The sequence below is a fragment of the Pantherophis guttatus genome, chromosome 1, assembly GCF_059756535.1.
Source record: "Pantherophis guttatus breed Tessera chromosome 1, ASM5975653v1, whole genome shotgun sequence".
NCBI lineage: Eukaryota > Metazoa > Chordata > Lepidosauria > Squamata > Colubridae > Pantherophis > Pantherophis guttatus.
The window spans coordinates 13753887-13781250 of record NC_142063.1 but is presented as its reverse complement, the minus strand read 5'-3'; the positions used below and the strand labels follow the sequence as shown (position 1 = coordinate 13781250).

At 44.0% G+C, this 27364-nt stretch overlaps 1 long non-coding RNA gene across 1 annotated transcript; it reads right to left on the bottom strand.

The window, feature by feature from the left end:
• Positions 1 to 14175: 14175 nt before the first annotated feature.
• LOC148116334 (uncharacterized) lies at positions 14176 to 15588 on the bottom strand. The gene is made up of 2 exons (XR_015733470.1): positions 15158 to 15588; positions 14176 to 14534 (listed from the first exon to the last, which is right to left on the bottom strand). It is a non-coding gene; the product is annotated as an uncharacterized LOC148116334 (long non-coding RNA).
• Between the last annotated feature and the right edge of the window lie 11776 nt (positions 15589 to 27364).

Sequence of the window (27364 nt, the reverse complement as noted above, 5' to 3'; positions counted from 1 at the left end):
GCCATTTATTTACCCTAAATTTATTTACCGGCAGCTATTTGGGTACCAGCTCCACCCTTCTCTGCTCTTTGCCGCTATCAGCGGACCAGTAAAACAATAAGAACTGTAATATGGAATAATAAATATTTCCAAAAATGACATTGGTGACGTCATATTCCGCTTGGAACAAGAGCCAATGCCCAGATGTGCTATAAAAGCTCAATTCATTTTTCAGAAGGCTGTAACAGAAAGGTGACATTTGGTTCTGAGGGCAACCTGATCAGCAGTGGGTTTCAAATCCCGGGCTACTGATTCACTATCGGTAGTGCGCAGGCGTGCTCACTTTGTGAGCGTGCGGCACTTCTACGCTTGTGCAGAGCGTTTTTGATGATGTCTGGGCAGGTGGGCGGAGCCTCGCGCTGACGCCGCCGCTACTGGTTTACCCGAACCGGGGCGAACTGGGAGCAACCCAGAGGTGGGTTTCAGCAGGTTCTGACCAGTTCTGGAAAACCGGTAGCGGAAATTTTGAGTAGTTCGGAGAACCGGTAGTAAAAATTCTGACTGGCTCTGCCCCCATCTATTCTCTGCCTCCCAAGTCCCAGCTGATTGGGAGGAAATGGGGATTTTGCAATAATCTTCCCCTGGATTGGGGAGGGAATGGAGATTTTACAGTATCCTTCCCCTGCCACGCCCACCAAGCTACACCCACAGAACCAGTAGTAAAAATTTTTGAAACCCACCACTCTTCGGAACCCCTGTTGTAATGAACGACACTAGGTGGCTTCCAATGTTAAAATCCCACCACATAAATAACTTTGAAAAATAAAAATTAGAAGTCCCGATCAAGATAAAATATAGTTAAAAAATGGGGAGGGAGGGAACAGGATGTGCAGGGGAGGGAAGCAAGGGGGAATCACTTTTTGATTTGAATGCCTTCTTTCAGGGGGAAGTACAGCCGTATTAAGAGCCATCCCGGAAAGTCTCCCCCTCTGGCATTGGTTGAGGCTGGGGCTGTTCCTCCCCCAACCCCCCACCCAGGCTCTGATAGCTTCCAGATACCAGACTAAGATTTCCACTCCATCTCCTGCTTGATTCAGGGTGAAAATGTCCAGTTCGGCATCATCAGTATATTGATGCTACCTCATCCTGAACTGATGGATGACTTGCCCTGCAGCTTCAGATAGATACTAAACAGAATGGGGGGGGGAGAGAATTAAGCCCTGTTTGCACCCTATAGTGGAGAGCCTAAGGGTCCACTCTTTGCAAATGAGATTGTAGAAGAACAGAAATGTTTGCAGACAGAGATCTGGGCAGGATCTTATTCCAGCTGTCAAACAGGAAAGCACAGGGACAAATGAAAGAGCTATCTGACCATTCAAAGCTGCAGGAGAGGAAAAGAGAGGAGGGGAGGGGAGGGTATGGGAGGAGAGGAGAAGGGAGGGGAAGGGAAGGGAAGAGAAGACTATATCAACAATTAGAGAAGGTTGGGCAGCCCAGAATTTGCAAGATCAGAGTATATACCTATACTAAATAGGGAAAATGTCACCATAAAGTGTAAATTTATAAATTTAAATTATTTGATAAATTTAAATTATCAAACTATTGAACTAAGTAGCCTCAAAATAGGTCTGTCATAATCTTGAATGCTCACTAAGAACCAGTCATAAGTCAAGGGCTGCAAGTAAGTCAAGAACAAGTAGTCCTTGACTTTACGACCATAATCGAGTCCAGAATTTCTCACCGCTAAGCAATTGAGTTTTGTTCCATTTTATGACCTTTCGTTCCGCAGGCATTAAGTGAATCACTGCAGTTGTTCACTTAGCAACACGGTTGTTAAGTGAATGTGGCCTCCCCATTGACTTTGCTTGGTCACAAAAGGGGATCACATGAAGCCAGGATACTGCAACCATCATAAATTCATGCCAGTTGCCAAGTGTTGGAATTCTGACCACAGGGACCATGGGGATCAGAGGTGGGTTTCAGCAGGTTCTGACCAGTTCTGGAGAACCGGTAGTGGAAATTTTGAGTAGTTCGGAGAACCGGTAGTAAAAATTCTGACTGGCCCCACCCCCGTCTATTCTCTGCCTCCCGAGTCCCAGCTGATCGGGAGGAAATGGGGATTATTATTTTTTTTTAATTTGATTTATATGGCGCCCTTCTCCAGAGACTCAGGGCGGCTTACAATGTGCTAAGCAATAGCCTTCATCCTTTTGTATATTTATACAAAGTCAGCTTATTGCCCCCACAACTGGGTCCTCAATTTACCTACCTTAGAAAGGATGGAAGGCTGAGTCAACCTTGAGCCTGGCGAGATTCGAACCTGCAGTAATTGCAGGCAGCTGGTCTTAATAACAGGGTCTTAATATTTTGCAGTAACTTTCCCCTGGATTGGGGTGGGAATGGAGATTTTACAGTATCCTTCCCCTGCCACGCCCACCAAGCCACACCCACAGAACCGGTAGTAAAAATTTTTGAAACCCACCACTGATGGGGATGCTGCAACAGTCATAAGTATGAAAAATGTTCATAAATCATTTTTTTCCCCCAGTACTGTTGTAGTTTTGAACGGTCACTAAATCAATGGTTGTAAGTTGAGGACTCTTTGTACCTGTATGCAGAAGAAATTAGTTAGCCCAAAGTAACTTTAGAAAGTTTTACTGGGAAAGAAAAAATGGAAACTGAAAAACGTACATTTGGTGTTGAAATAGAAAGAAGGCAGCATGGAGTAGCAAGGGTACTGGGTGAACTCAATGTTGATAGTAAAGTTTTATTTTTTTGAGCGCAAGAACGGATGAAGATAAAAACAGGAAGATAAAATCCATGTGCTGGAGAATTCAAGGCAAGATTAATCTTCAGGGAGAAGGCAAGGACAGAAGAGGCAAGATAATGAAGAGTAAAGATATTTCTGTGACGCCAAAGACCAGAATAATTAAATATAGTGTCCGTAGTAATAATTTACTGCTTTGAGAAGTGAACATTTGAGAAAGAGGATAAATGCCATCAGATTGAGTATTTAAAGAGAGGACTATTAAGGGAAAGTACAGGTAGTCCTTGACTTACAACCTTTCATTCAACCATTCAAAGTTAACAACGGAATTGAAAAAAGTGACTTAGGACTGCTTTTCACACTTACGACCGTTGCAGCATCGCCATGGTCATGTGATAAAAATTCAGGCGCTTGGCAAGTGGCTCCTGTTTATGACGGTTGCAATGTCCTGGGGTCAAGTGATCCCCTTTTGCAACCTTCTGATAAGCAAAGTTAACGGGGAAGCCAGGTTCAAGCAGAAAATGTCAATTTAGTAAGATTGACAAATTAGAGTCTTAGTAACTGAATCTTGCAACCCTGGATGTATTTGCAGGATCCAATCTGGGTTGGTCACCGGGACCAGAGATTTTGTCTTCCAAACTTTCGGACTCATGCTGGAGCCCATCTTCTAGAGCCGTGATGGCGAACCTATGGCACGCGTGCCACAGTTGGCGCACGGAGCCATATCAGTGGGCACACAAGCGTTGCCCTAGTTCAGCTCCGGTGCATATGTGTGTGCCAGAAGCTAATTTTCGGGCCTTCTGGGCCCACCGGAATTCAGGAAACAGGCCGTTTCTGGCCTCCGGAGGGCCTTTGGGTGGTGTGGGGAAGGCAGTTTTCGCCCTCCCCAGGCTCCTCGAAAGTCTCTGGAGCCTGGGGAGAGCAAAAAACAGGCCTACCAGGCCCACCGTGCCATCGCATGCCAAAAGCGTGGGGAGCGTAGGGGGTCACGCGCACATGCGTGGGGGGTGGGGCGCATTGAATTATGGGTGTGGGCACACGTGCACACACACACACCGTACTCCCCCCACTTTTGGCACGTGACAGCAAAAAGGTTTGCCATCACTGTTCTAGAGAGTATTCCCTGAAGATGGGCTCCAGCATGAGTCTGAAAGATCAGAAGATTAAACCTCTGGTTCTGTTGATTGACCCAGATTGGATCCTGCAACATTATCCTGGGACACATATATTTGCCTTCATTCATCTGCAGGGGTGGGTTCTGTTTACCTTTACTACCGGTTCGCAACGGGATTGCGCATGTGCAGATCACCGATGATGACATCTGGGGTGGTGGGTGGGGCCTCCCACTGTTTTTACTACCAGTTCTTGCAAACCGGTCCGAACCAGGAACAACCCACGACTGTTCATCTGGATGTATTTCCTCGCTTTCTCTTTGTGAGAAGCAGGGACCGACTTGTCTGAAGATGTTTTTTTGGGTTACTCTGTTGGCTGGGGCTCAGAACCCCCTTATCTGATCCTTGGCTTGGGAACAGCTTTTCCTTCTGTACTTCAAGGTCATTCTCAAGGTTATGAGACCTTTTCCAAAACTCACATAAGTTGGGACTGTGACCCGAGCAGATGTTGCTAGCCTGGCAAGATCGAAGGAAGGAGCCAGATCCGACAGAGAAAAAGGTTCAAGGCAATTTCAGCAGTGTTTGTCAACCTTGGCAACTTGAAGATGGGTGGACTTCAACTTCCAGAATTCCCCAGCCAGCCTAGGGAACCACTGTCGCTCTAAATCAGGGATGTCCAACCTTGGCAACTTTATGACCTGGCTGGGGGATTCTGGGAGATGAAGTCCATCCATCTTCAAGTTGCCAAGGTTGAGAAATACTGGATAACGGAGTTCTTGGAAGCTTTTCTCCATGCACTCACCAAGGTTGAACCTGACTCGATGGCACCACACTAACTAAATGTCTCCAGCCATTTGAGCATTGAATTTAAATGTGCTTCATATTCTGAACACCAGGTGGCGCCTTCAACCAGTCTTTAAATTTCTTCTTAGTTTTTACATTCAACAAGGTCCAGATTGGCCTTCTAGTAATCTCTGGGGCTATTCTGGTGGCAACCCTTCAGACGGCCACTAGATGGCAGCAAAGAGAAACCTACAACAGACACAGTAGCCCTCATCGAAAATATTGGTTGCAGGTAGTCCTCAAGTTATGACCATTTGTTTAGTGACCATACGAAGCTGCAATAACACTGAAAAACATAACTTTACAACCAGTTCTCACACTTAATGTCTGTCACGACATCCCCAAGGTCACATGATCAAAATTTGGGTGCTTGGCAACTGGCACATACCATACTTATGATAGTTGCAGCACCTTGGGGTCATGTGATCACCATTCACGCCCTTCCCAGCTTCCAACAAGCAGTCAACGGGGGAAGTCGGATTCACTTAGTGACCACATGATTCATTTAACAACCACGTTGAAAAAAGGTGATAAAATCAAGAGCAGACTGACTTCATGATCATTTTGCTTAGCAATGGAAATTCTGGTCTTAAGCTTTGGAAAATGTATGCATTGTGTTGGTCCAAAGGAAATGTGTGTAAATCATCCGTCTGCCCATCTGTCTGACAATGGACATTGAGTTGTGTGTTTATGTAGCCTCCGAGGATGAATTTGAAACTAAATGTTGCTGAAGATCTTTTAAGTTGGCATATTTCCCAGGCAGCAGGAATTTGGGGAAGGGGGGAACAGAGTGAAACCTGATCTCTTCTGAAGATTGTCCATCAATATGGGTCAGAATTAATGAGTGCTGCTAATACTAGTAGCACTCTAGTAGCTATTGCTAGAGATTAGTATTAGTTCTAGACCTACAACAGTCCTCGACTTACAACAGTTCATTTAATGACCATTCAAAGTTACAGTGGCACTGAAAAATGTGACTTAGGACCATTTTTCACACTTATGACCATTGCAGCATCCCCGTGGTCACATGATCAAAATTTGGATGCTTGGCAACTGACTCATGTTTACGATAGTTGCTGTATCCCGGGTCATATGATCAACTTTGTGCCACCTTCTGACAAGCAAAGGCGACGGGGAAACCAGATTCACTTAACAGCCGTTCTACTAATTCAACAACTGCAATGATTCACTTAACAAACTGTGGCAAGAAAGGTTGTAAAATGGGGCAAAACTCACTTAACAAATGACTCACTTAGCAACATAAATTTTGGGCTCAATTGTGGTTGTAAGTTGAGGACCACCTGTACTTCAATGTCTTCCTGTGGGTGAGTCAGGAGATAATCAACAGCTTTTCTGATCTTTTTTAGAGTAGAATATAGAATACAGAATAACCGAGTTGGAAGGGACCTTTGAGGTGTTCTAGTCTAACCCCCTGCTAGAGCAAGAGACCCTATACAAGTGATGGCTAACCTTTTTGCCAACGTGTGCCAGGAGGGAAGGGTGGGGTGGGGGTCGTGCGGGGTCGTGCCCACACCCGTAATTCTATGCGCCCCACCCCCGTGCATGTGCGCACGACCCCCTCCCCGCTCATTCCCGCTCCTGGCACGCGATGGCCTGGTAGGCCCGTTTTTCTTTCTCACCTGGTTCCAGGGCCTCTCTAGGAGTCTGGGGAGGGTGAAAACGGCCTTCCCCACCCCTCGAAGGTCCTCCGAAGGCTGAAAACGACCCGTTTGACAACTTCCGGTAGGAACTGGTATTAAAAAATTTGAATTCCACCACTGTACCGAGGCAGTGGTTGGTTTCAAAATTTTTTGCTACCGGTTCTGTGAGTGTGGCTTGGTGGGCGTGGCTTGTTGGGCGTGGCAGGAGAAGGATACTGTAAAATCTCCATTCCCACCCCACTCCAGGGGAAGGATACTGCAAAATCCCCATTTCTTCCCGATCAGCTGGGATTTGGGAGGCAGAGAATAGATGGGGGCGAGGCCAGTCAGAATTTTTACTACCGGATTTCCGAACTACTCAAAATTTCCACTACCGGTTCTCCAGAACTGGTCAGAACCTGCTGAAACCCACCTCTGGATGGAGGCAATGCAATTCATGGATATCTTTTAGCACTGCCATCCGGAAAAGCCTTTTACGTGGTTTGCAAAGACAACTTTTTTAGCAATCGATTGACTCCTTGTCCCAAAGGTGCTTTTTTGGACTTTCTTTGTTTTTCCTTGACGACGTTTCGCTTCTCATCCAAGAAGCTTCTTCAGTTCTGAGCCTTCTTGGAACTGCTGAAAGGACTGTATGGGAAACAGGAGATAGGTGGTGTTGTATCCCTCTCCCTCTGTTGACAGAGGGCCCGCTCATTTTTTTAATATAGATTGCCTCTTTGACCTCTCTTTCAAACTTCCTGAAAAGAAAGTCCCGCTGCCTTTTGAAAAAGCATCTTTGGGGGCAACCATGATCTGGATGACTGAGAATCTCCATAGACATGTTGAGTTCTTGGTTTTAAATATTCAGAAACTTGGAAAGCAAGTTAATTCAGTAACCAAGGGTGTTGGGAAGAACGTAATAAGAGCTTCCCTTGCAAACCTGCAGAAAATGTATGCAGACACAAGTCCCTCTCTGTGTGTGTGTGTGTGTGTGTGTGTGTGTGTGTGTGTGTGCAGAAATCTTCAAGGAAACAAAGATACAGCTGCTTCTTTGCCAGCCCTGCTCACTGCAGTTGCCATGGCAACACTGAAGGCAGATTTGGTTATTATCATTCCAGAGGCCGCAAGCTGAGCTGTGCTGTTGAATAGCTGGACTAGCTAAAAGCAGAGTTTAATCGGCAGATCCCTCATTGGGGTGATCTATATTTTATCTCATCTTGTAATGAGACTGGCCAATGGATTAAACCCACAGATTTATCCTACCTGAGATGGACTGTTATATGGTACTGGATTGGGTTGCATCCTTTAAACTAATATTGCTCAGCTTCAGCAATTGATTGAACGATGTGTGGACTTCAACTCCCGGAATTCCCCAGCGGGCTTGAATTCTGGGACTTGAAGTCCATGTGTGTTAAAGTTGTTGAGGTTACTTTAAACCACTTCTCTGGACTTTATATTAGAATTCATCACAGCAAAATTTGCACTTAATTTTGATCCTTTACTGTTAATGTCAGGATATGGGCCATTCTTAAAAGACGCATTCTGCTTTTTTTTCAGTGGTATTTAAAATGACCAATCTCAAAAAGACCATTTCTGACTTTCTTCTTTCTGAAGCTTCCCGAAACTCCATGGAAAAGAAAAGGATTTTTATATTTAAAAAAAAACTTCATTCTTACTTTGCATCAGCTTTACTTAATCTAGGTACCTTCCAGATATGTGAACTTCAACTGCTAAAACTTCCAGTTAGCCTGGCCATTGCTAAGAAATCTGGGGTTGAAATCCATTCCATTGAAGAATTCACACATATTGCAATGCCATTTTTATGGTGTCTGCCAATGAATTATAGACAGAAGTCCATTCCAGATATACAGATATAAGCAACAATGATGATTAGGGGATTGGAGGCTAAAACATACAAAGAACAGTTGCTGGAATTGGGTATATGTCTAATATTTAATGAAAAGAAGGACTAGGGGTGACATGATAGCAGTGTTCCGATGTCTCAGGGGCTGCCACAAAGAAGAGGGAGTCAAGCTATTCTCCAAAGCACCTGAGGGTAGAACAAGAAGCAATGGGTAGAAACTAATCAAGGAGAGAAGCAATGTAGAACTAAGGAGACATTTCCTGACAGTTAGAACATTTGACCAGTGGAACTCCAGAAGTTGTGAATGCTCCAACACTGGAAGTTTTTAAGAAGAGATTGCACAAGCATTTGTCTGAAATGGAATAGGGTCTCCTGCTTGAGCAGAGGGTTGGACTAGAAGACCTCCAAGGTCCCTTTTGCTATTCTGCTATTGTGTTAAACTTATATTCATTAGAACTGCTTTGGCTGCTGATTTCCTGTGCTTGACAATTATTAAGTGAATCCAGCTTCCCCCGTTGACTTTGCTTGTTGGAAGCCGGCTGGGAAAGTCACAAATGGCGATCACATTATCCCAGGACACTGCAACAGTCATAAGTACATGCCAGTTGCCAAGCATCTGAATTTTAATCATGTGTTCATAGAGCTGCTGCAACAGTGGTGTAAGGTTGGGCTGTAAGTCATTTTTTTCATTGCTATTGAAACTTCGAACAGTCGCTAAATGAATGGTTGTAAGTCGAGGCCTACCTGTATATTACAAACCAGATATTCAATATCCTTCCATGCCCCTTTTTTCCTTTTTAACTGATTTCCATCAGACTAGCACATTCTTATGCACTGTGCTTCGTTTCAATGAATGGGCAGACTGAAATTATCTGTACTACAGGTAGTCCTTGACCTATGACCACAATTGAGTCCAAAATCTCTGTTGCTAAGTGAAACATTGATTAAGTAAATTTTGCCCCATTTTACAACTTTTCTTGCCACAGTTGTTAAGTGAATCAGTGCATTTTTTAAAATTAGTAACACGGTTCTTAAGTGACGCTGTCTTCCCCATTGACTTTGCTTGTCAGAAGGTCGCAAAAGGGGATCACATGAGCTGGGGACAGTGCAACCATCATAAATATGAGCCAGTTGCCAAGCATCTGGATTTTGATCACATGATCTTGGGATGCTGTAACAGTCATAAGTGTGAAAAACGATCCACGTCACTTTTTTTCAATGCTGTTGTAACTTTGAACGGTCACTAAATGAACTGTGGTAAGTCGAGAACTACCTGTATTACAGGGGTGGGTTCTACTTACCTTTACTATCGGTTTGCAGTGGGGCAGCACACGTGCTCTTCTGCGCATGCGCAGAAGTCTTTTTATGACGTTGGGGTCGGTGGGCGGAGCCTCCCGCCAGTTTTACTACCGGTTCTATAGAACCGGTGCGAACCGGGGGCAACCCACCACTCCTGTATTAGGTAAACTGAAGGTTTGCTCCAGATATCCCAAAGGTGCTTTTTCCAAAAAGCAACTTGGCTTTCTTGTTTGTTTTCCTTTTAAAACGTTTCGCTTCTCATCCAAGAAGCTTAGAATAGAATAGAATAACAGAGTTGGAAGGGACCTTGGAAGTTTTCTAGTCCAACCCCCTGCCCAGGCAGGAAACCCTACACCACTTCAGACAAATGTTTGTGCAATCTTTTCTTAAAAACCTCCAGTGATGGAGCATCCACAACTTCTGGAGGCAAGTTGTTCCACTGGTTAATTGTTCTAACTGACAGGAAATTTCTCCTTAGTTCTAAATTGCTTCTCTCCTTGATTAGTTTCCACCCATTGCTTCTTGTCCTGCCCTCGGGTGCTTTGAAGAATAGCTTGACTCCCTCTTCTTTGTGGCAGCCCCTGAGATATTGGTAGACTGCTATCATGTCTCCCCTAGTCCTTCTTTTCATCAAACTAGACACACCCAGTTCCTTCAACTGTTCTTCCTATGTTTTAGCCTCCAGTCCCCTAATCATCTTTGTTGCTCTTCTCTGCACTCTTTCTAGAGTCTCAACATCTTTTTATACATCGTGGCGACCAAAACTGGATGCAATATTCCAAGTGTGGCCTTACCAAGGCATTATAGAGTGGTATTAACACTTAATGTGATCTTGATTCTATTCCTGTTTATGCAGCCCAGAACTGTGTTGGCTTTTTTGGCAGCTGCTGCACATGGCTGCCTCATATCTAAATGGTTGTACAGTGTCCACTAGGACTCCAAGATCCCCCTCACAGTTACTACTATTGAGCAAGGTACCACATATACGGTACCTGTGCATTTTGTTTTTCTTCCCTAAATGTAGAATCTTGCTTTTTTTCACTGTTGAATTTCATTTTGTTAGATAGCACCCAATGTTCAAGTCTGTCAAGCTTCTTCGTGTCTTGGATGAAAAGTGAAAGGTTTTCAAGGAAAAAAAAAAACCAAGAAAGTCCCAGTTGCCTTTTGAAAAGCACTTTCGGGACAAGCGTGACCTGGATGACTGAGAATCTGCATAGATATTTGTCCCAGGCAGCGTGTGTGTGTGTGTGTGTGTGTGTGTGTGTGTGTGTGTGTGAGAGAGAGAGAGAGAGAGAGAGAGAGAGAGAGAGAGAGAGAGAGAGAGAGAGATAAATGGCAGCCAGTATCCATATTGTACTTTTATTCTTCCTGTGCTGGAAAACTAGGGCAGGGGGATGGACAGATTGCTCTATTTCAGGAGCAAAATAGTTGGAGAATTAATCTTGCTCATCGAGTTATTCTTCGGTGGTTTTGCACGCAATTGCACGCGGCTGCCCTAGTTTGGAGAAGCTGCTATATGTAGAGAATAAGCACACCTTTTCTGTCTTCCCCTGGACAAAGCCAGATCTCTGCATTTCTAAGTTTGGCTCAACCTATTTTAAAAGCCTTATATGGTCAACAAGATAAACCGAGCATCTGACCTCAGCTGGAAGCGGGGGAGTGTTCTCCCCTGGGTTCAGTTTTTAAAAACTTTTGTCTTTTTTCCCCTTTTCAAGCTGGAGTTATGTTTCCTCAGGCAATCCTGCAAAAGGGGACCAGCTTTTCTGAGGGTGGCCTCAGAGGGAAGAGATCTCAGAATCTCCTAATGCTGGCAGTTCAAGGTGGTCTGGGCAGTCCCTCTTCCTTGGACTGGGGCAGGACAAGAAGAGTGAGGTGGGGGAATGTATGAATGGCAGTGGCCATCTAGACCAACATTTTCCAAACTTGGCAACGTTATAAAATGTGTGTGGACTTCAACTTCTCTAGCATGCAGGCTGGGGGATTCTGGGAGCTGAAATCTGTGCATCTTAAAAGTTGTCAAATTTGAAAATCACTGGTTTAACTTATCCATTCGATTCTGTGTATGGGGCAGGGCCAGCCAGGGATAAAGCCTTGCCTATGAAACCCCAATGGGGTATCATCACCCTGTTTTCATTGGGGCTCTGAAAAAAGACTTCCTGCTGGAGGTACAGAAAAATGCAGGAATTTTTCCTTCTCCTCTTTTCCCTCCCATCCTCTTCCTCCTCCCTCCCATTCCTTTCCTTTTTATGTCCTCTTCCTTCTTTGTCCACATTTTCCTTCTCTTCCTCGACCTTTCCTGCCCATATCTCTTCTCAGGGGTGAAATCCAAAATTTTTCCCTACCGGTTCTGTGGGCGTGGCTTGGTGGGCATGGCAGGGGAAGGAAATTGCAAAATCTCCATTCCCACCCCACTGCAGGGAAAGGATACCGCAAAATCTCCATTTCCACCCCACTCTGGGGCCAGCCAGAGGTGGTATTTGCCGGTTCTCTGAACTACTCAAAATTTCCGCTACCGCTTCTCCAGAATCTGTTAGAACCTGCTGGATTTCACCCCTGCTTCTTCTCCTCCTTTCCCCTCTTTTTTCCTCATTTCTCCTCCTCCTTTCCCTCCCATTCTTCTTGTCCTCTTCCTCCTCTCCTCTCCTTCTCCTCCTTTCTCTCCCTCCCTTCCCCTCCTTCTCTTCCCCCCCCTCCTCTCCTCTTCCTGCTCCTCCTCCTTCTACTTCCCTGCCACTCCTTGGTCCTTGCCTTCAATATCCTTGATAGCTTGACTTCCCCTTCCTTCCACTGTGGCTCACACATTATATCCAGCTTCTGTTCTCTGTTGTTTCTTCTTTCCTGCCTCATATTCCTGGATTATTTCCTTGCTGCCCTTTGCATCTGGTTCTCTTCCTCTTTCAAGATCCTTATGCTGGAGCTCACCCAGGGTTGTTGAGGTCTAAATTCACCAATTAGATGAGGAAGGCAACATTCCAGCTTTATCTGTCCAGCTTCGGCACATCTTCCAAATTCTTGCCTTTTAGCCTTGCTAACTTTTTAGCTTTTTGATTTTTTTTACCTTTAATTTGTACAAGTTAATTTTGTTTTTTTTTAAAAAACAACAAAAAACAACTATGCTCTTTTTGTCTTCAGGTTGCTGAGGCTGAGAAATGGTACACTAATTTTTCTTAACAGGGCCATGACTAGGGATGGGGTTAATTTTGATGGCTGGCCAAAGGAATTTAGCCATCTGTCCCAGACTTGCTGTGCTCAGGAATATTCAAACGGACTCAACTCTCAGCTAAGAGTTGGGCTTTTCTGCTAGAAAAGTGCTAAAATCTAAGCCACCTAGAGTTGCCTTGTCAGGGAAATGGGCAGCATATAAATTTAATAAGTATATTGTATTTTATTCCCATATCCCTCTAGCAGGCAAAAAGATTACAACTTGCTGAATGCTCAGATGAAGATGATGATTAGCCTGTTCAGCAATACAGGTAGTCCTCAACTTATGAACATAACTGAGCCTGAAATGATGGTTGTAATTCAAGGCATCCCCGGACTGGACCTATTTTTCAACGTTTTTTGCAACATTAAGCAAATGCAGCTTTTATTAATTGGTCATTAATTGGATTGTTAAGCAAATCCATTTTTTCCAATGGGCATTTTTTGCCGGAAAACAGAAGTAAACCAGTAAATCAGAAACCAGCAAAAAAAAAAGTGGCAAATTGTGGTCAAATGACTATGAAACATTGTAAACAGTCATAAAGATGAGCCAGTTGCCAAGCCCTCAAAATGCAATCATGTGTCCTGGGGGCGGGTGCAGTCATCCTAACTTTAAAAACAGGTCAGAAGCAGATAAAGGCAGTCCTCAACCTACAACAGTTCATTTAGTGACCGTTCAAAGTTACAATGGCACTGAAAAATGTGACTTAATGGCTGTTTTTCGTCGTTACAACCTTTGTAGCATCCCCATGATCATGTGATCAAAATTCAGATGCTTGGCAACTGGTTCCTACTTCATGACCATTGCTGTGTCCCAGGGTCATGTGTGACTTTCTGGCAAGCAAAGTCAATGGGGAAGCCAGATTCACTTAACAAATGGGTTACTAATTTATCAACGGCAGTGATTCACTTAACAATTGTGTCAAGAAAGGTTGTAAAATGGGGCAAAACTCACTTAACAAATGTCTCACTAAACAACAGAAACATTGGGCTCAATTGTGGTTAAGTCGAGGACTACCTGTATAGGGAGGAAGGTTTGTTGTAACTTCAAGCCAGTGGTGAAATCCAAATATTTTTACAACCGGTTCTGTGGGCGTGGCTTGGTGGGCGTGGCTTGGTGGGCGTGGCAGGGGAAGGATACTGCAAAATCCCCATTCCCTCCCCACTCCTGGGGGAAGGATATTGCAAAATCTTCATTCCCACCCTACTCTGGGGCCAGCCAGAGGTGGTATTTGCCGGTTCTCCGAACTGCTCGAAATTTCCGCTACCGCTTCTCCAGAACCTGTCAGAACCTGCTGGATTTCACTCCTGCTTCAAGCAGTCATTAAATGATCAGGTCATTTAATATCGAAGACTAAATGTAAAGTATTTTTAACTGTACGTACTTTGGGGTTTTTTTTAGACATAAACCTATTGCACACTGAATAAATGACAGTATAGTATAAAAGTTACATGCAATGTGAAAACAAACAAATTGCGTAACTCATTTTATTGCAATATTTGTTTTATTGTGGTGATGCCGGTAACTACACACACTGACCTCCATGAGCTTTCCCTGTGCCAAATTAGAAATAGTAAGCCTCTTGGGACAGAAAGTCTAACCCTCTTGTACACTATTTTGTGAATGGCCAAGCATATAATCAGATATAGACAGCTGTTGAGCAAGGAAGCAATCCAAGCTAAAGAAGCTTCAGATAAAGATTTAGGCTGAGGATCTTAAACATCGGGCCTCTGTCAGGCGGGTAAAAATAGCAAGCAGAATATTAATGCTCCCAGACAGAATATGCAAGATTTCAGGTTGCACAGAATGCTTTCTTGGATGGTCCTGCCTGAAGATAAAGCAAGAACAGGATACAGTGGATATTTTTGAATGGAGATTTGAAAGACAATAAAGTAAGATAAACTAGGGATGTGGTGGCTCAGTGGCTAAAATGCTGAGCTTGTCGATCGAAAGGTCGGCAGTTCAGCGGTTCGAATCCCTAGTGCTGCGTAACAGGGTGAGCTCCCGTGACTTGTCCCAGCTTCTGCCAACCTAGCAGTTAGAAAGCACGTAAAAAATGCAAGTAGAAAAATAGGGATCATCTTTGGTGGGAAGGTAACAGCATTTCGTGCACCTTTGACATTTAGTCATGCCGGCCACATGACCACGGAGACGTCTTTGGACAGCGCTGGCTCTTTGGCTTTGAAACGGAGATGAGCACCGCCCCCTAGAGTCGGGAACGACTAGCACATGTGTGCAAGGGGAATCTTTACCTTTACCTTTTAAAGTAAGATAATGACATGACCAGATGCCAAAGGCTTCACAATTGTGAAATACTGAAGAGAAAAATGGAACCCAAAAAATGAAATGCTTAACTGTTGGGGACTAGAAAATAGAATCAGAAAAATAGATTTGGAAGAGACTTTGGAGGTCATCTAGTCCAACCCCCTGCTCAAGCAGGAGAACCTATACCATTTCAGACAAATGGCTGTCCAATCTCTTCTTAAAGGCCTCTAGTGATGGCGCACCCACAACTTCAGGTGGCAAGCTGTTCCACTGGTTAACTGTTCTCACTGTCTGCAACGAAATAACAAGAATGAACAGAAAAAGAATCCTATTATGGAACATTAACCAGCATTTTTCTTTCTCTCTGTAAGATGCCATCTCTCTTCAACAAGCTCTAGAAATTTCTTGATTGCAGCAGCCATTTTGAACTTTTGGACTCCGAAATGCTTGTCTGGAAAGAATGCCTAAAACTGACCACTACCCTGTTCATGCAATACTGTACAGGTAGTCCTCAATTTACAACTGTTCATTTAGCGACCGTTCAAAGATACAACCACACTGAAAAAAAGTGACTTAGGATCATTTTTCACAATTGCCACCATTCCGGCATCCGCATAATCATATGATCAAAATTCAGATGCTTGGCAATTGGTTCATATTTATGACCTTTGCTATGTCCCAAAGTTCAGTGATCTTCTTTTGCACCTTTGCGACAAGCAAAAATCAGTGGGGAAGCCAGATTCACTTAACAACCAGGTTGCTAACTTATCAACTGCGGCGATCCGCTTAACAGCTGTGGCAAGAAATGTCATACAAAGGGGCAAAGCTCAGTTAACCAAATTCTCACTTAACAACCAAAATTTTGGGCTCAATTGTGATGGTAAATCAAGGACAACCTGTCCTGTATACACTGGTATACCTTTTAATGTCATCTACTTTGGATTTAGCATGTTGTACTGCATGAGCTCAGCCGATTTGTAAATCACAGTTTAGGACTTGGGTTGGGTTTCCTTAGCCAGTTGCAATTAACATACAGCTTATCCCCTTGTCACTTCCTTCCATGTTTGAGTCAGGAGGAACGTATACCAAGAGGAAAGCCTACAGGTCATTCTTGATTTACAACCACCATTGGGGCCAGAATTTCTGTCGCTAAGCAAGGCGGTTGTTAAGTAAGTCATGCCTGATTTTATGAGCTTTTTTTTTTTTGCCATGGTTGTTTAGTGAATCCCTGCAGTTGTTAGGGGAATAACATGGCTGTTAAGCGAATTGACTTTGCTTGTCACAAATAGTGATCACCTGATCCTGGAAATGCTGCAACTGTCATAAATAGATGCTGGTTGCCAAATGATTGGATTTTGGTTACATCAAATGCTGCGACAATCATAAGTGCAAGGACCAGCTGTAAGTCATCAACATGACCTCAACCTATGACCAAATTCTCAACTTTTGACCAACCGTGGTCATACGTTGAAGGCTACCTGTGGGTTAAAGCTATCTCAGCAGATCTGATAAAAGGCAAAAAATGAAGATCTAGCAGAAAAGAGAGGTTAGATACTAGCGAGGAAAAACTCTCTCTTGGTACTGGCATTACAAATTTACATAAGCCCTGATTTACCAGTATATCAGTCTGATTGACACAAGGGGATGTGAAAATGGTGGCCACCTTTTTCATGCATGCATGCAAGGCAGTGGCTATTTTCCCACATTCACAAAAATTGATTTACCTAAGGGCTCTTCAGAAGATTATCTGCATCTGCAGAACTCAGTAGAATGTCATCATAGTTATATGGTTTGCAGTTGTAGCAAGGCCACTGTAGAAAGTGGAATAATAAGGTTTTTTTTTCTCTCAGTACCTGTAAGAGCTGCTAGTGGGATTGGGTGCGGATTGTTGAGATGTAGCATTTCTTCTCACTGCAAGATTTAGTACAGTATCTTTTCTTTTCTCTTCCTTGCATAATTCAAATTTTGCTACCAAGATCTCAATACTTTCTTCACCTCCCATTCTAAAAATTTGACCTTAGAGCAGAGTTTCCCACTTTTGGCCACTCTAAGACATGTAAACTTCAACTCCCAGAATTTCCTGTAAGGTTAGGAAACCTGCTTTAGAGTAACTGTGCGATGAAGGCAAAAAACAATTTACAGGAAAGTGATATTTTCTTCATAAGGTCTTTGCAGATTTTGTTTGTTTGTAGCAAACTATGATACTCATTAAAACTTACAGTTTTAATCACCAGTTCTGAAAGTAGAAAAGTTACCTACTATTAATGTAAAAAAATATTATTTTCCCTCACTTTTGCTTGACACAAGTAAATTACTTCACTTGAGAATTTAATTTTACATAAACCTGTCTTAGTTCTTTATGTATAAAGTAAACTGGACAGAAATTGGTTTGTGTCTCACTGGATTCTTTGGGGTGACATGATAGCACTTAGCAATAGCACTTAGATTTATATGCTGCTTCACAGTGCTTTTACAGCCCTCTCTAAGCGGTTTACTGAGTCAGCCTATTGTCCTCAACAATCTTGGTCCTCGTTTTACCCACCTCAGAAGGATGGAAGGCTGAGTCAACCTTGAGCCTGGTGAGATTCGAACTGCCAAATTGCAGGCAGCTGGCAGTCTGCAGAAGTAGCCTGCAGTACTGCGTTTTAACCACTGCGCCACTGCTTAGATGTCCTCTAGTACTTGAGGGGCTGTCACAGGGAAAAGGGGGAGGGGGAATTATTCTCCAAAGCATCTGAGGGCAGGACAAGGAGTGGCAAGTAGAAAATCATCAAAGAATGATCCAACCAAGAACTAAGGAGAAAATTCCTGACAGAACAATTAACTAGTGAAATGGCTTGCTTTCAGAAGTTGTGGGTGCTCCAACACTGGAAATTTTTAAGAGATTGGACAGCCATTCGTCCAGAATGATATAGGGCACTGATGGCTAACCTTTTTGCCGCCGTGTGCCAAAAGTGGGGGGAGCACAGGGGGGTTATGCACGCGTGTGTCCACACCCATCATTCAATGCGCCCCACTCACCCCCTGCGCATGCGCACGCAACCCCCCCCCGCACTCCCCTCGGTTTTGGCATGTGATGGCATGGTGGGCCCAGTAGGCCTGTTTTTTTGCCCTCTCCAGGCTCCAGAGGCTTTCTAGGAGCCTGAGGAGGGTGAAAACAGCTTTCCCCATCCCCATGGAGGACCTCTGGAGGCCAGAAACGGCCCGTTTCCCGACTTCCAGTGGGCCCAGAAGGCCTGAAAATCAGGTGGCTGGCACATGCCTGCGTGCTGGAGCTGAGCTAGGGCAACACTCATGTGCCCACAGATATGGCTCCACGTACCACATGTGGCACGCGTGCCATAGGTTCGCCATCATGGATCTAGGGTTTGAGTAGGGAGTTGGGCTAAAAGACCTCCAGTTCAATGGTGTAATGTAAAATTTGTTACTACTGGTTCTGTGGGCGTGGCTTGGTGGGCTTAGTAATGTGACTGGGTGGGCGTGGCCAACTTTTTTTAAAAAAACTTTTAAAACCATTTTTTCTACAACCTCTTCGGCCGAAGAGGTTGTAAAAAAATGGTTTTAAAAGCCTCTGCCAATCAGGCAACTCAGCTGGGATCGTCAGAGCCTTTTTAAAGCATTTTTTCTACAACCTCTCGAAGAGGTTGTAGAAAAAATGCTTTTAAAAGCCTCTGACGATCCCAGCTGAGCCGCGCAATCATCAGAGGTGTTTTTTTTACTTTTAAAAGCATTTTTTCGGCCAAAGAGGTTGTAGAAAAAATGCTTTTAAAAATAAAAAAAAGCCTCTGATGATTGCACAGCTCAGCTGGGCATGGCGGGGCAGGGATGTTTGCTACCAGTTCTCCGAACCACCCGCCACCATCGCTACCGGATGGGGTGATCCGGTCTGAACCGGGAGCATTTCAGTTTCTCTTCCAACCATTATTCTACATTCTATGATTAGAATTATAAGCTTAGGTATTAAGTAACTTTATATTTTTATTTGCTTAACTTATTCATTGCATTTATAGCCTATATATTTGTATTTTTGAAGGAGTTCAAAATGGTATATATATATGATGAAGGCTATTGCTTAGCACATGGTAAGCCGCCCTGAGTCTCCGGAGAAGGGCGGCATATAAATCAAATAAAATAAAAAATAAAATAAATAAAATAAATAAATATCTTCCTTATTTTATCCCCATGAATTTGTGGGACAGGTTAGGCTGAGAGTGATCAAAGGCTGAGCATTGGGCTCATGGCTAAGTGCAGTGATGGGTTGCTACCAGTTCACCCCGGACTGGGTAAACCAGTAGTAGCGGTGGGAGTCTCTGCCACCCGCCCGGATGTCTCTGCGCATGCGCAGAAGCTTCTGAGCATGTGCAGAAGCATCATGCGTGTGCGAGTGTGCCCGCCTGCCCACGAGCAAACCGGTAGCAGCCAAAATTGAAACCCACTACTGGCTAAGTGGGGAATAGCCCATATTTCTTCAATTAGGATCAGTGTTTTTAAGAATGAACAATTGTAGACTAATTACAGGTAGTCCTCAACTTACAACCGTTCATTTAGCAATTGTTCAAAGTTAAACAACATTGAAAAAGTGGGGGAAAAAGTCCTTACACTTATGACTGTCACAGCATTCCCATGATCAAAATTTGGATGCTTGGCAACTGGCACGTATTTGCAACAATTGCTGCATTTTAGGGTCATGTAATTGTCATTTGTGACCTTCCCAGGCAGATTCTGACAAGCAAATTAATAGGGGAAGCTGGGTTCACTTAATGACTGCATGATTCCCTTAACTGCCGTGACTCACTTAAGAACCGTGGCAAAAAAAGCTCATAAAATCTGGTGCAACTCACTTAACAATTGCTTTGCTTGGCAGCAGAAATTATGGTTCCAATTGTGGTCATAAGTCAAGGACTATTGATATGAACTTGATCCTAGGAAGGGTCAGGATAAATTTTAAACAAAATTGAATGGGATGGAAGGAATATGTTAAATAAAAAAAGGAGTGTCCCATATGTAAGAAGTAATTTGAAGGATGTTAAGGATTTGTTCAGTCACGTAGTACAGAGATCCTCAACCCTGGGACTGCTGCTGGGCCATAGCCCATTTGGAACTGGGCTGTGGAAGTGCTGGGTGAGCACAAGTGTGCATGCGCTGCGAAGCTGCATTTGTGAAAGAGACACACATGCACACATGAAACCATACCCTGTCCCCCCGCCCCCACCGCTGCTGCCCCTCCACTGGTTTACCAAGCCAGAAAGGTTGGGGACCGCTGGTGTAGAGAGAATGAGCAAGGATTGAACTGCAAAACAAATATGTGAAAGAAGGATGAGCAAGTCTCAAGGAGAAGCAGAAGACCAAGAAATGCTGTTGATGGAGAGGCTTAAAAACAACATGCTGTTGAGTAGGAATTTAGGATCTTTTAAAGTAGTAATGGTGTTTGTGAAACTGCTAGATTAAAGCCTCTGGGATGTCTAGTTGCTGATGTTGTCATGGAGGATAAAAAATATCTGAAGCTGCAGAATTATAGCGGGAAAATGGCACATGAACAAATCTTGACACAAAGAAAGATGAAATGAATCAATGACATATTAACCTCTTAGCCGTCAGCAAATTGAAATGGATTGGAATTGGATATAAATCAATCAGAATAGAGCTGGAAGGGACCTTGGAGGTCTTCTAGTCTAGCCTCCTGCTCAAACAGGAGACCCCATATCAAGGGTGTCAAACTCGATTTCATTGAGGACCAGATCAGCATTGTGGTTATCCTCGGGGGCCGGGGGGGGGCATGGCCACAGTGGTCGTAGTTGACTGGGTACGGCCTAGGGGATGTGGCCATCTCTACGTTGCTCGTGTGTAGGGTGCCTCTGGGTGCTGGGCGGGGTTGGGGAGGGAATCCAGGGGTCTTCAGCGGGTGGGGCGGTGGGTGGGAGTCTTGTCCCGCAGGGTGAGGTGAAACAAGGCAGGGATTGGGGCAGCTGCTGCCAGAAACAATCGGCCACTGCGCGCTCGCCGCCCTTTGTGTGCAGGGGCTGATGGTTTCCAGCAGCAGCTGCCCCACCCCCCGCCTCGCCTCACCTCATCCTGCTTCCACAATAGTCTCTGGATCCACTGTGTGCCCCACTTCTAGGTTCAAATCCGCTGCCCCCATAACCTCTGTTTTCAGAACCTGGAAGAGTCCTCGACATCACCCAAAGAGGAAATAAATAATTAAAATATAACTTTTGATTGTGATTATCTGCGTTTTTTAAAAAAATCTTGTTCTTTTTTTGTCCTGCAATCAATGTGGCCTCTACAAGTGCAAGAAAACAAACTATGCTTGGAAAACATCTGATGCAGTCTCCTCTTGTTAGCATTTTATTCTGAATTTAAGAGTCTTATCATGGCTCCTCTCTGCCAAGATCATGTGCTTAAATTTTTCTTCTTCCCCCCGCCCCATCACATTGTCATTCCAAGGTTCTGCCTGATGGTATTAGTAATGCAAAATCTGTTTGCTAACCCCGATTAAATAAATACAAATGGGCTGAGCATGATGTGCAGTCCTAGAGTTTAAATCACCTAAATGATAGCAGGGTTGTGATTAGACAAATAAAACGTAGCTTGTTTTTACTGCTTCGATACAAATACTTTTTTGGTGAAAAATAAGCTGTGGCGTGTAAAAGAGGGGGGCAGCAGGGGGAAGTAGAAGTCTGTAAAATTAGCATCTAACCATGCCTGGACAGCAGTCGTAATTAAAACATTCCCCCCCCAAAAAAAATCAGCAGAAAAGATGCTGCAAAGAGTGGTATTCACCCTTCAGGGCCCCCAGCGTTTCCATACCAGACCAGGTGCTGGCGCCAGGGCTCTGCATCTTCCCTCCTCTTTCATATGCCAGCTGGCTGGGTGGTCATGTGGGAAGCCCTAATCCTTGGAATCCTGGAATCCCGCCTCACCCAGATTTCCTGTAGCTATTCTATAATCAGGAAGAGGCGGCCAGATGGATTTGCTCAATCAGAGGCAGCCCGAGGCATCTTTTTGTCCTTTTGAAACCACAATTGACCGTTCTGTTTCCTGTCCCTGGTCCGCTTATCTTCCTCTCTCCTCCTTTTGCACACTGCTAATTATGTCTATACATTAATTTATGCAGAGCAGGGAGGAAAGGATCCCTTTAAAGGCTACCCCTTCTCTTTCTCCCATTAGCTGTTCTACCCCAGCTTTCATACTAGAATGGAGAAGGAAAACATCCCAGTCCCTTAACTTCAAATGGACAATGGGTGGCTTTTTTATGGAAATAGCTCAGAAGCAGGCTGGATCACATAAGGGATACCCAAATAATGCAGATTCCTTTCCCCTCCCCCAAAGTTTTTTATTTTTATTTCTCATAAACACATTTACATGTACAGTCATTTATTCATCTTTTTTCATTCATCTTATCTTTTAACTTTAATTTTTAATTTTTACTTTTTCGGGGCTGCTCTTTTACCATTTACCTTTACCCCAACCTTTCTTCTTCTCCTCCCCTTCTCTTCCTTCCTCTTTCTCCTCCTACTTTCTTCGTTCTTCCTCTCCTTCTCTTTCCTACTTCCCCTTCCCTTCCCCCACTCCTCTCTTCTTCCCCCCTTCTAACCTTCTACTCCTCTTTCCCCTCCATTTTCTTCCTCTCCTTTTCCCTTCTTTCTCCTCTCCTCTCCCTTCCTCTCTCTCTACTCCTTCCCCTCTCTCTTGTTGTTTCCCTTTTCAATTCAATCTAAAGTGGTATTCGAGCAGCCCCGATTTTCTATTTATCTTTATTCTCATTTCAATTTCTTATTTGATTAATATTTATTTTTATTTCATCATTCGTGTACATTTTTATAATATCTCACTTTTTTCTCTTAAACCCCCCCCCTTTTCTCCTTTTATTTGGCATCACCTGGGTATCTATTTTAATGCAGATTCCTATCTTTCTTTTAAATTAGCCTTTTGTTAAGTAGCACAAAGACAATGTTTACCTTTGGAAGCAAAATTGCAGCTGAAGGACAATTTCCCGGATGCCTGGAACTGGTCTTGCTGGCTTGGCTCTCTAGCCATTATATCCTATTTACCTGAAAAAAAGAATTTATTTTTTCTCAAAGAACTAACACTATAATCCAGAGGATTGTTTAAGATTCCCAGAAAACTGGCTGGATTGAGCTAAAAACAAAAGGCCAAACTCTTTGTAGTTTTCAGTGTCACATGGGATGTAAGGGAAACAGAGTCACTGGACTGTTTTAGCACAAATGGAGGGTTTAACATATTGTGGGAAGCGGGTGGATAGGAAGGGAGTCTGAAAACCTCTCAATCTAAAAAAATCTGTATTATAAATGAAGAAGAATATATCAGTATCCAATACTGTTTTGTTGCTATGTTGTTTTTAAATGTTTTTAAAACCTGCTGACCACCCAGAATTGTTACAATGAGATAGGTGGGTATATAAATTGAACACATAAATATAAGTAGTCCTTGATTTATGACCACAATTGAGCCCAAAATGTATGTTGCTGAGTGAGAAATTTGTTAAGCGAGTTTTATCCCATTTTACGACTTCTCTTGCCCAGTGGTGAAATGTAAATTTTGTTACTACTGGTTCTGTGGGCATGGCTTGGTGATGGTGGGGTAATATGACTGAGTGGGCGTGGCCAACTTTTTTTTTTTTAACCTTTAAAACCATTTTTCTACCGTCTCTTCGGCTGAAGAAATTGTTAAAAAAATGCTTTTAAAGCCTCTGACGATCCTAGCTGACTTGCCTGATCGGCAGAGGCTTTGTTTTTACTTTTAAAAGCATTTTTTCTATAACCTCTTCGGCTGAAGAGGTTGTAGAAAAAATGCTTTTAAAAATTAAAAAAAAGCTCTGATGATTGTGCGGCTCAACTGGGCAATGGGGGGGGGCAGGGATTTTTGCTACCGGTTCTCCGAACCACCCGCCTCCATCGCTACTGGATCAGGCGATCCGGTCCGAACCGGGAGCACTTCACCCCTGCTCTTGCCACATTTGTTAAGTAAATCATTGCAATTGTTAGGTTAGTAACATGGTTGTTAAGTGAACCTGGCTTCCCCATTGACTTTGCTTGTCAGAAGGTCACAAAAGGGGATTACATGATTTTAGGACACTGAAACTGTCATACATATGAACCAGTTGTCAAGCGTCTGAATGTAAATCACAGGACCACGGGGATGCTGCAATGGTCATAAGTATGAAAAATGGTCTCAAGTCACTTTTTTCAGTGCCGCTGTAACTTTGAACAGTCACTAAAGTGAACTGTTGAAAATCGAGGACTACCTGTATTATAGAGTTATTTGAACTACTGGTGTTCCAGTTTCCTGGAGGTTCAGGTGAATATTATAGACAAAATCACACTTCTAGGGTTATATTTCTAAAGTCGAGGCATATTTAATGCTGTTGGATTCTTACAAATGCACAAATAACTGTTCATTTGTTAGACCAAACATCAAACAGTAGGATTCTAAAAAGCAGAGATGCGGCTACTTATAATACAGTAGTTTTTCTACACATTTGCCATTGTACCTTTAAAACTTTAGCACAGGGTTTTTTTGTATAGGGCCCACTATGTAATCTAGCCTAGGAAAAGAGCTTCTAGAGCAGTGATGGCTAACCTTTTTTTCCTCGGGTGCCAAAAGTGCGTGTGCATGTGATAGCGCGCATGTGTGTGCCCAGACCCATTATCCAATGCCCCCCATGCACGTCCCGCCCCCTACGCAAGTGCGTGCAATCCTACTGTGCTACCCAGGGGTGGGTTCTACTTGTCTTTATTACCGGTTCGCAATGGGATCGTTTGCTTTGCTGCACGTGCGCCTTACTTCTGCGCATGCGCAGATTGCCGATGAAGACATCCGGGGTAGTGGGTGGGGCCTCCCGCAGGTTTTACTGCTGGTTCTTGTGAACCGGTCCGAACTGGAGGCAACCCACCACTGGCGCTGTCCTGCCCCCCTGTGCAGGTACGTGCGACCCCCCCCCGCGCTCCCCCACTCCCCCTTGCATGTGTGTGCGAATCCCCCCGTGCCTTGTTTTGGGCCTAGCAGGCCTCCCTGAAGCCTCTGGAGGCTGGAAACAGCCTGTTTCCCGACTTTCTGTAGGCCCATTTTTCGCCCTCCCAGAACCTCCACGCGACCCCTGTGCTTACCTGGCATCCAAAACGGGCTGCATGGAGACTCCTGGGCAGGGAGGGGCGGCATGGCCATATGCATACGTCTCCCGCATGCATGGCAGAGCCGAAAATCAGCTGACCCGCGGGAGGCACGCACACATGTGTGGTGGAGGTGGTCTACAGTGACGACTCGCATGCCCGTAGAAATGGGTCCGTGTGCCACCTGTGGCACACATGCTATAGGTTCGCCATCACGGTTCTAGAGTAATGTTCCTGACCCTTGGCAACTTTAAGATATATGGACTTCAACCAGAGAGTGGCAAAATGATTCTTGGTGCACCCCTTAATTCAATGAGCTGTGCTAAAGAAATGTTTTGGACCACAGTGCAAAGGGAGAGGAGTGATATCAGATGCCTCATGACACAAATAACATCCGTCAGTAGACATCGATTAGATGTGAGAAAAGACAGACCCTCTTAAAATATATTGCGTTCTCTCCTTTCCCATCACAATTCATTTAATTCACCTCAAAGGGCTGTTGTTGTGGAGAAAAGAGCACGAAGGAGTATTAGGAATATTTGATTTATTTATAAGAGTAATAAAGTTGGGATAAAAAATCTAATATATCAAACAACACTGGCAGCATTCAAGGACTTCAGAATACCACTCTAATGTCTGAAGGGATAGTTTTTGTGCATTGAATGAAAGGGCTTTTGCCAGAGGTGAAATCTACTTACCTTCCCTACCGGTTTGGCAGTGTGTGTGCGCCATCATCACATCCGATTTTAGATTTATGACTGTATGACGGTAATTTTGTTACTTGTATCCTTACGATTTATATCAATATTGTTTCCTGATTGCTTATTTGTACCCTATGATTATCATTAAGTGTTGTACCTTATGATTCTTGATGAGCCTTACACTGTCGCCAAACCACATGCTGCTGCCACTACTGATTTGCCCAATCCGGAGTGAACCGGTAGCATTTCACCCCTGGCTTTTGCTGAAAAAAACAAACAAACCATGATTTTCACCTTTCATGGGAGGGAAAGGAATGACTTCATATATGTGATGTCCTCATCCACGTTAAATATGCCTCATGTACACTATGATGTCCTGAGACACCTGAAGCTACCATGGCTTGAACTGAATAACGGACTGTTTGTTGGAAGAGAACCTTTAAAGATCTTCTAGTCCAACCCCCTACTCAAGAAGGAGATACTATACCATTCCAGACAAATGGTAGTCCCATCTCTTCTTGAAAACCTCCAGTGTTGCAGCACCCACAATTGTTGTTGGCAAACCATTCCACTGATTTAATTGTTCTGTCAGGAAATTTTTCTTTTGTTTGTTTTCTTTTCTTTAATGATCTTCCACCTGTTACTTATTTCTTCAGGTGCTTTGGAGAATGGATTGTCCTCTTCTGTGTGGCAGCCCCTCAAATATTGGAAGAGTGGTTATCATGTCCTTCTCTTTGTTAGGCATCCCTAGTTCCCTCAACCATTCGTCATAAAATTTAGTTTCCAGGCTCCTAATCATCTTTGTTGCTTTTCTCAACCTCTTTTTTAAAATTGTGGTGACCAGAACTGGACACAGCATTCCAAGTGTGGTCTCACTAAAGCAGTATATAGCGATACTAATACTTCTTCAGGAGATCTTGGTACTATTCCTGTGAATGCAGCCTAGGTTTGCATTGGCATTTTTGGCAGCTGCCAACAGGTAGGAAGCCATCGTTGTAGGCCAGTTAACACAGCTATAGGGTGAGTGGCCAGCTGGGATGGGCTCCTAGGTGGAATATTAAGTCAAAATGAGCCATGTGGGTTTCACCCGAGTGCCTTGAATTCGGCTATTGGGTTTGGGTTGCAAATTGGCCGCTACCAAGAGTCGCTTTGGAGGCATGGCTGAAGGGATTGTCCTCCCTCCCCCACAGTAAAATGCATTAGGGGCGGTTTAACAGTTTATAACGGCTATATTTTTATTGTTAAGTGTAGGTTGGTGACGTGTCTTCACACGATGGACTAGGGTCTCAAGGGCCGCGAACCTTCTCCAAAATGGCGCTCGACTCCCGCCTTTCCCCTCCCCCACCCCAGTCGAAGCAGTCCTCTTTGTCTACTGCGGCAAAGCGCCGCCGCATTGCTGACAAGGGCGGGAAAGTAGGTCGTTGGTGCCACGCCCACTTTTCTCCTGGCGACCATCTACTGCAGCTGTTGAGGCAGAGGATGTTGACCAATCAGCTTGTGAAAGGCGAATTGGGGCGGCTTGTTGCCCTTACCAACCGTTTGTATTAGTCTTCGTTCATCCA